Source organism: Vicia villosa, linkage group LG4, assembly GCF_029867415.1.
Source record: "Vicia villosa cultivar HV-30 ecotype Madison, WI linkage group LG4, Vvil1.0, whole genome shotgun sequence".
NCBI classification, from domain to species: Eukaryota; Viridiplantae; Streptophyta; class Magnoliopsida; order Fabales; family Fabaceae; genus Vicia; species Vicia villosa.
The window spans coordinates 156,558,621-156,569,263 of record NC_081183.1 but is presented as its reverse complement, the minus strand read 5'-3'; positions in this window follow the sequence as shown (position 1 = coordinate 156,569,263).

Genomic DNA, 10,643 nt, shown 5'->3' with positions numbered 1-10,643 from the left:
TCCATGAAGAATGTAGAGATGAGAAGGAAGACACCTTGATGAAGCATGAATGGAAGATTCAGGTGCTGAGCCAAGAGATGGATGCTGTCAGGAAAGAGACAGAAGATTTGAAGTTGAAAACATTGGAATTGGGGGAGCTAATTGAGAAGACAAAGAAATGGAAGAGCATTTGGAATTGTTTTGTCTGTTTCATGTTTTTAGTTCTTGTAATTAAGATGGTCTAGTTATGTGTTCTAATGTATTTTGGAACTGTTTTGTCTTGAATTGTTTTGAGACATGTAGTTTGCAAGATGTGTTGCTTGTAAACATAGTATCTTGCTAGAAATAATTGTAATGTTATTAGTGTATTGAAATGTATTTTGAGACAGTATTTTGAGACATGTATTTTGCAATATGTTATTAGACTCAAGTCATTTGCAAGATGTTTATGAGGTACTCAAAACAGACTGCCCAGGTCAAGTCATTTGCAATATGTTCATTAGAACATGACACCAACAAACAGACTGCCCAGGTCAAGTCATTTGCAATATGTTCATTAGAACATGACACCAACAAACAGACTGCCCAGGTCAAGTCATTAAAACAGACTGCCCAAATTATTTGCATCTAAAAGATGTTCAAAACAGACATGGAATCAAGAGTAATAGGTGCATCTCAATAAAGGCAATAACAACAACAAACAAACTGCAATCAAGAGTAATAGTTTTCATCACAACACCAAACTGTTTCAGCTTCATCCATGACATTTAAACAACCCAACATTCAGCTTCAACCCAAAATATGTTCAAAATAGAACAGCCCAAAATATGTTCAAAGTATACTAGACAGAACCAAAATATACTAGTCAAACATTACATTAATTCAACCCAAAATATAGTTAACAGACCCTAAGAAACTAAATGCCCTTCTTAGTATTGTTTCTTTTTGTGGGAGTGGTCCTCCTAGTGGTAGGACCAACTGCATTTTGAGATGCATTAAGCCTTGTTGTTGGACCCACATGTGCTGGTTTCCTAAATGGTATCTTGTGTGGCCTAGCTGTTGGCATCTTTTTCTGAGTCCCTAGTGTAGGTGGTGCCCTTGAAGCTTGTGTTGGTTGAGTTCCTTGTGTCATTGAATTTTGTCTTGATTGAGATCCTTGTGTTGGCTGAGATCTTTGTGCCCTTGAAGATTGTCTTGGTTGTGACCCTTGTGTTGGTTGTGATCCTTGTGTCCTTGAAGCTTGTGTTGGTTGAGACCCTTGTGTTGGTTGTGATGTTTGTGGTGGTTGAGTCATCTTGCAGGTGGATTTGTTATGCCCAATTTGCCTACACCTTGTGCACCTCATTATCATACCTGTCTTCCTCATTTTTCTGTCTGAACCATCAATTTCACCAGCCTCACGATTCCTCCTCTTCTTAGGCCTTCCAGGCATTTTCTTGTACTTTGGTGGTTGGACATCTGGGAACTCTGTTCTGACCCATAAATTTGTTCCATTTACTGGATAAATTATAGGATCATAAACAGACATATACCTAGCCTTTTTATAAATGTCAGAAATGTAGTCTTCAATAGGTAAACCTCTGCTCTTCAATGTAGCAATAGCATGCACACAAGGAAGCCCTGTTAGTTGCCACTTTCTACACATGCAGTTGTATTCCTTTAGGTTGACAGAAAAAATGTCACCTGGGTTCTCAATGTGCCTAACCTCATAAATGTATTCAGCTGACATCCTATGTACACAAAATACAACAGAAAATGAATAACAGAACAATACAACAAAATATACATAATTAGAACTTGTTAGGGAATCAATGAATAACAAAAGATACCTAACAATCCATGAATTTGTGTAGGAACTTGTTCTCTCCACTTTTTTCTTTATGTTTGGTAATACATCTTCATTACTTAAGTTGGGAAATTTCACCCTATTTGTTGCCCATTTCTCCATTATGTAGCCCCTAATTTCTTCTAGCATTGTCACAATTGGCTTACCTCTAGATTCCACAATGACACTGTTGAAGGCTTCAGACATATTGTTCAACACAGTATCAAACTTTGAAGTAGTCCTAAAATAAGACTTACTCCAAAATCTAGGTGGAGTCTGCATCATATGCTTGTATGCCTCTTCATTTATCTGCCTCATACCTCTCATCTCCTTTTCCCATGCTTGTGGGTAAGTTGCCCTAGCTGCTCTCCAGATTATCTCCTTCAACATTTTTCCTGGGAACTTTTTTCTAAAGTTGTTGTATAAGTGCCTAACACAGAACCTTTGTTCCACATTTGGAAGCAACTCATCCATGGCAGGAAGTAGACCCTGTAACATAAAGAACAACATAGATATAATCTCATAAATGTGAATACAAATTAAAAAAATAGATCAATTATAGAATGGTACCTTTTGCTGGTCAGAAATGAATGTGTAGGTTCTACATTCTTCTCTGCCACCTAGGTCATCAATGAGTAGTTGCAAGAACCATAACCAACTGTCCTTTGTTTCCCCTTCTACAACAGCAAATGCAATAGGTAGCATCTGATCATTTGGATCAGTCCCAATAGCTGCTAAGATCTGACCTCCACATAATCCTTTTAGAAAGCAGCCATCAAGACCAATAATAGGCCTACACAGTTTGAAACTTTGCTTACAAGCAGCATAGCATACATATAACCTCTTGGAAAAAGGCCTTGTATCTTCAGCACCCTCTTGAACTGGTGTGACACTTAGCTTGACAGTAGAACCAGGATTTGTCCTTAGTATCTCATGACAGTAATCATATAACCTTGTGTAATCTCCTATAAATGAACCATCAACCATATCCCTAGCTAAACTTCTGGCCCTAATTGCCTTTGTCTTACAAACCCCCACATTCCATTTCTTTATAGCCTTTTCCTTAATGTCTTTAACTTTCAACTTAGGATTAGATTTCAATGAATTTTGTAACCTTGTGCTAAGCCATTTAGTAGACATCAGTGGAACATTGAATTCTCTAGAACAAGTGTGTGTATTAACAAGTTTTCTAATTTGCCAAGTCTCCTCATTAGGCAACTTCCCACAATAAGCCTCCCATTTGCAGCCTTCTTTACATTCAACCTTCACTCTCAGCTTGTCATTTTTTACAAACTTAAGAGCTCTACCAGTTTGAACAGAATGGGTTCTTATAGCTTCTTTAAAATCATTTTTTGAGTTAAAAAAAGTTCCTAATTCCCATTTATATTGAGACATGTCTTTTAATAACTTGAAAGTAGGATACCTTTTCTTTCTTATGTTACCACTATCCTCACAATCAGACTCCTTAGAATCACTATCACACCCACTATCTAATTCCTCACTATCATTGTTCAACTCTTTGTCATCACCACCATTAACTCCTTCCATAGGCTTCTTACTTTTGCTTGTTGCTCCTTCCATAAGATTGGCAAGATCCTCATCAGAATAATCCATACTAGCATCAGAGTCACTAAAATCAACCTCCATAGCACTATCACAATTATATGTCTCATCCTCACTATCATCAGAGTCATCCTCACTATCATTCACACCTGCATTATCTGCTTCAGTCTCCTCATTAATCAACAATTCCTCACTTGCAATCATAACCTCATCAATCAGATTGTTCAGGACTTCTTCATTTGAATTTAGGACCTCAACACCCTCATTGTCCATGTTTCCTTGACCTGCACTCACCCCTCCATCAGCCTCACCCTCACCCTCATTGTCCATGTTCCCTTGACCTGCACTCACCCTTCCATCAGCCTCACCCTCACCCTCATTGTCCATGTTCCCTTGACCTACACTCACCCCTCCATCAGCCTCACCCTCATTAAGTACTTCATTAACAATATCCTGAATTGTATCATAGTTTTCTGTATCAACCCCATTCAAAGGTTCTTCAACAGTGGCTTCTTCAACAACATTAGGACTACCAATAAATTATGGTTGGGATAAGGGGTGTTCTATGTAAATATCCACTTTAAGATGTACCCTAAAGAGGTCAGCTATATCCAAGGCACCCTTATCATCTATGAGAAGGTTCATCCCAAATGTTGGGTCATTGTAATATATGCTACAAACTTCACTATAACCAAACTCTTTCAAAAGACCCAACAATTCAAAGTAAGACCACCTATCAGCATCTACTACCAGTTTGTCACACATGCCCCCCTCATAAACCGTTTTTTCCGAGTCCAGAAAGCTACCACTATGGTGCACAATAAAGGTCAAAAATTCATCCATTTCAACCTAATAGATGAAAATACGTAGTTTTAGCTTGATTTCTAACAAAACGTAAACCAGAAAATCCAATAAAACAGGAAAAATGAAGAAGGGGAAAAAACCCTAATTTTCATACGATACAGAAACCCTAACCTATAAAGAAGAAGAAGAGATTGAAGAAATAAGAAATCTGACCTTCGTATATTACTTCGCAATGTGATGATAAGTCGTCTTCTTCGTCTTCGCACACTCCTCTTCGTCTTCGCACAAGTCTTCGTCTTCGACACTTCTCTCCAGAAAACTTCTAACCTTGCTGAACGAAAAATGGAACATGGATAATGAGGGTACCCTATTTGCAAATGAAAATGACAGGTCATCAATATTATTACCCTACCCATGACACCTAGGAGTCACGTTGGAATATATTTAACGTTTCAAACGGTTAAGACCATCGTGCATACTTTTTGGTAACGTATGGGACCACTTTGAAACTTTAAAAAGGTAAAGGACCAAATTGGACCCTAGTGTATAGGTAGAGGACCAAATTGGATATTAAGCCTACAATATACTACTGCCTATATTAAACCAAAAAAAAAAATTGTAAATTATGGTTATAAATGAAAATAGAGATAATAGTAATTTTATGAAATTATTTTTATAAAAAATTATAAATTTTAATGCAAAAATATTTTTTATTATATTATTTAATTAATAACTATATAATTAATATTTTTAAAAAATGTTTATTACCATCATATCATTATACATAATTATAACTTTAATATATTAATTAATAATAATAATAATAATAATAATAATAATAATAATAATTATTATTATTATTATAATAAAATTTTGGTGAATTCTTATCTACCCAATTCAAAAAGTTGGGTAAGGTTACCTCCTTTGTAAAATGCTTTGAAAACAACAAACATTTATAATATTTTAATAAATAATTAAATGTGTTAAATGAGATGGAATCATGTGATTGGTTGGAGGTACACTATCCAACTTTTTGTGATGGGTAGAGAAGTTGTCCCCTAAAATTTTATGTAACTCCACTGATCCTATTAAAGTCTAATAAACTTAATTATTATAACTATTATTGTTATTAATTACTAATAATTGTATCTCTTAATGAATAATCAATAATTATAAACAATAGTAACATTTTATCTAATTTCACTAACTCCCAAAAATTTAATAATTCCAATTTTTGTTAATTTATCTATTAAATAATTAAATTAGTCTAGAAAAATTATTCATTAATTAGAATTAATATTGAAAAAAATATTTTTTATTTATTATTTATTTATTTTTTGTAACTTGGTCACAATTCTATCACTGATTCCAATCTACTATATTTCATGTATTCTACTACTACCTATTGCTCCTTCTCTCTCAAAATAAATGTGATTGGCACTTTCACACAAATTAAAAAATCGTAATAAATAAAAAAGATAAGGGTGATTTTAGCAAATTATCTTTATTAATTATTGTTTATTCAAATTAGCATAAATATTAAGTGAAAAAACAATAAATTAAAAATAATTATTACTGAGTATAATTAAAAGATTAAAAATATAATTACATTCGTAATCTAAAATGACAAATATTTTAGAATATTTTTTTTAAATGTCAGAGTTATTTTGACGTGGAGTGAGTATATATCTATCTATCTACTATATCTATTGTACCTAAAAAAAGTAATTTGGATTATCTCCTGCTTAACATCCAAAAGTCATGCAAACATTCTTCTTAAATAAACAAATAAATAAATTTAGAGAAAAAGGGATATGCACTGACAGTGTAAAAATAAATTTAATACAAACTAATTCTTTTCAAGGTTAACATGTGTTACTCTTTTTTAAATATTTAATAATTAAATTACAATTAAATATTATACATTCGTTTTTTTCTTTTGATTATCATACATAACTAGTCAGAGACCCGTGCTTCCGCACGGGTGAATTTTTTTCTGGTGTAGTATTTTTGTAATGATATGAATAATATAAATAAAAGAAATTATAAGCAATATGCATAATTAAAAGGAATTGTTTTACTTGAACATAGTTAGAGTTTTATTGATTGCTCTGTTATACTCCCAATTCTTTGAAAACCTAATATCCATAGGAATCGTTTTGAAATTTGAAAATAAATACTTTAGTTTTCAAATAAAAGTCATTATTGTTTAAAATAAAATAGGCATTGTATTGAAAGTGGCCCTTAAGATTAAACATTATTATCTTATTCATGTGCTAATTTTGTGTGTAATAAAGAACCATATAAAAAAGGACATGTGAGTTGGAGAAAAAAATAAAATTTTAACAAATGCAAATGTAAAATTTTAAATATAAATGAAAAATATGAAATAATTTACTTAATTGTAAATTTAACAATAATTATATAGAAAACAATGATCCACAAAAAATGTTTAAGATAGGTTAAGAACACAATAGCAAAATTGGGTCAAGGTAATTTAATAATTGACGGTCCAACAACAATTAAAAGAAAATGATATAGATCACTATGGTTTAATTATAAACAAAAAATGATCATATAAATTCAATTATATTAAATAATCATATAAAAAAAATACTATAAGATGGAGATAATAAAAATGAAATATTAACATTTAAAAATAAAAATTATCTCTCAATTAATAGTAATTGTTGATTAAAATAAAATAGCTTCTATGTTGATAATGACCCGTGAAATAAAAAAATAATTTGATGCGATATAAAATATATTTAAAAACAAATGTAAAATAAACAATAATCATGGAAATTTAATTGTATTAAATAATGATAAAAAATCATGAGATGGAGAAAAAAATAAAAATAAAGATATTATCTCTCAAATAAAGACAATGATTGATTAAAATAAAATAGACATTATGTTGATAGTGACCCGTGAGATAATAAATAAATAAATAGAGAAAAAAATTAAAATGAAAGTAAGAAAGTGTGAAAAAATGTGAGAGAAATTTGAAATTTTAATTAAGATAGAGAAAATATGTAATGATCGATTAAAAAAAATTAAATATTGAGTTGATAGTGGCCCGTGAAATAATTAAATATTTTTGGGAATAATAATTAAATGATCGATTATTAATATTTTTTACGATAATAGATAAATGTTGAAAAATTAAAATGAAAGTATAGAAAAATGAAATGCGAAAGAAATTTGAAATTTTTAGTAAGATTAAAATTTAAAAATAGATTATTAATATTTTTTGTGATAATAAATAAATTAAGAAAAATTAAAATGAAAGTAAGAAAGTGTGGGAAAATGAAATGTAAAAGAAATTTAAATATGACTTCCATCATCCATGGCTTACATGTGATGTCATCATTCATGCAATAAAGTTGTAGGGAAAATGTTATTTAATTCGGACCAATGAAAAGCTAACACTTGGGGCATCCATTCAATAAAGTTGAAAGAGTGAATACTTAATTTGTTAGTTACAAAAATGACCTTTTATTAGTGCCACTTGTCAACCTCTCATGCATGCTTCTGTTTTTGTTTATGCTATAAAAGGAAAGTTTTAATAATATAATTCTATCCATTTTATTTAATTATATTTATTTGTTTTAAATTAATTCAAAAAACTCAATAATCATTCATGTGTCTTTTTAACTTCTCAAAATTCATGGGAAAACAAAAATTTTCCAACTTTCAATGTCATTTTGAAATAATCATTAAGTGTCTATTTAACTTTTCTATAATTAACAATTTTTTAAAAAATATTTATACTATTATTTTGAGATTGTTTAAGTCTTTATTTAATTGACCAATCTCCTAATATTGGGGTAAAACAATCTCCTAATAAGAAAGTTAATACTCATTTTCGATTTTAAATCATAATTAGTTACAACATAATTAATAATGTATATTAATTATATAATTTATTATTATTTTGGACCATTGGATTAGCCAATGCTTTGTTTCACGCGTTGAACAACCATTGAACTAATTCAAATCTTATAATACTGAGAAACACGATATTTGAATTTTCTGTGATTACCAAGGCTGTTGCTATCATTAATCTCAGGTCTTCTAAACAATTACAAATAAAAGACGTTCAGCTTCTACAAGGTAAGTTAGTTATTCATTCACACGCTCACGAATCTGAAAGGGAGGGGTTGGAGAAATCATATTAACTTCTGCAAGATAAGTTATTCATGAATCTCATTCAGTCCTCCTTTCAGTCCTCCTTTCAATCTTCCTTTTTCTATTAAAAAAAATTCTCTCTACTCCAGATCTGTCAATTCATCTCGGATTTTACTTCTTTATATAGTTTATTTGAAATTTTGATGCCGAAGCAGAAAGGTTGTTGAAGACAAAACTGTTTATTTGAAATTTCGATGCTGAAGCAGAAGGTTGTTGAAGACAAAAATTTCGGTCTCAGTTCATAATGTTCAGAATTTTAAATCTTTCCGTGCAACCCAAAATTGACCCCAAAATGTAGTATTTTTAATTATGGTTAATGGATTTTATTTAATTTTAGGGTTTTTAGTAATTTTTTCAAATGGGTTTTATGTTATGTATTATTGATTGTAACCGAAAAAATGGAGAAAGAGAAGACTAAAGAGATGGAGAAAGAGAAGGCTAAAGAGAAGGAGCAGAATAAATAATTAGAAGGAGTCATACCCTTCCATGTCACTTCGCAACCCAAAATTGACCATGCAAATTTAGTATCAAAATTGACCATGCAAATGTAGTATTTTTTATTATTGTTAATGGATTTTGTTTAATTTTAGGGCTTTTAGTAATTTTTTCAAATGGGTTTTATGTTATGTAGTGATTGTAACCGAAAAAGATGGAGAAAGAGAAGGCTAAAGAGAATGAGTAGAATAATTAGAAGGAGTATTTCATATCTTAGGGTTGGAATTTACTTTGCACGCATGCTGGTTTTTAACTTCTCAAAAGCGTTAAACTTGTCTTCGAAATCCTAATGTTTAATATTTGATAATAATGCTAATAACTTTAATATTTATTTTATAAATATTATATGATATAATTAATAAAATAAAATCAATAATTATATATTTTCATAATTGTATAGATTTATATAGATTTATTATAAGTAAATGTTTTATATATAGAATAACATGATTTATTGGAACATTTTTATAATTGTGTTTTTAAAATTTTCATAGCTACCTATTTTTTACTATAGTAATTAAAATTATTTCTTACCTCAAATTTAATATTTATAGTATATTTACTATAAATAGAAAATAATATATTTTATATATTATTTTGTAATGTATCCTTCAATAATTAATATGATTTATCTTTAAATAATATATTAGTTTATAATCTCTTAGTCCATAATTAATTTATTCTTTAATATATATTTTGTTTACTTAAAAATCAATAAATTTCCCTTAACAAATATATTTTTTAATAATATATTATTTTTTGACTTCTTCTTTAAAAAGTAATTTATTTTTATTTACTAATAAAAACACAGTGATATTCAGAAGAAAGGAAATTCTTAATTTAACGGCAATTATAAACTTATCATTTAATTCCAATAAAAAATACCTGTATTTTTTTATAAAAATGGCAATGTGAAAATATTAATTGAGTGAGTATAATAAATTGGAAGCAATGTTTACACAATTTTTACATTTCACAACACCATTTTGATAGTATAAAAATTGATTCAATAAATTAAGTATGACTTTCATATGATTAATTTTAATTTCAAACTAATAATAAAAAATTATTTATTTAATATTTAATCAAAATTATCTTAAAATAATTAGAATATCGTTACATTACCAATAATAAATTTATATTAGAAAAAATTATGTTAAAAGATGCAAACTTATAGGTTTGAATCACTAAATTATATAATTATTAAATTAGGTTAGTCCATGTAAGTAAAAGGTAATATGTTATAGTCCATCATCTTTTTTTATTTTCCTATATATGTAATTCATATGAGTACTTATTAATTGAACATCAAATTAATTTATTTTATTTTATTTTGATTTTCAAATTTGTTTTTGATTTAGAACGTTAATTTTTTAATCTAGATCAATTTGCTTTTAAAAAAATTGATTCAATAAATTAAGTATGATTTTTTCAATAATTCTTTTAAACAAAATTATCATATATCTGATGGAAAATGATATATGATATTATGATATGATACAAGGAAAAATAAAATTGACATGAAAAAATGTTAGCATTTTTTATGATAAAATTTTAACTTTTATTCTAAATTTGTATTCAAATTTTTATCTTCAAATATCATAAGAGTAATTTTTATTTGTGTTAGTAAATTATTTTAGAGGCTAATGTAGTTTGACATTTTTGTTTTGTTTTAATGAATGAGATGATATAATTTTATTACATAAAACATATATTATTATATATTATTATTGAATAGATTCATATTAAAACGGGTTTTAGTCTAAAACTAAAATACAACTTAATA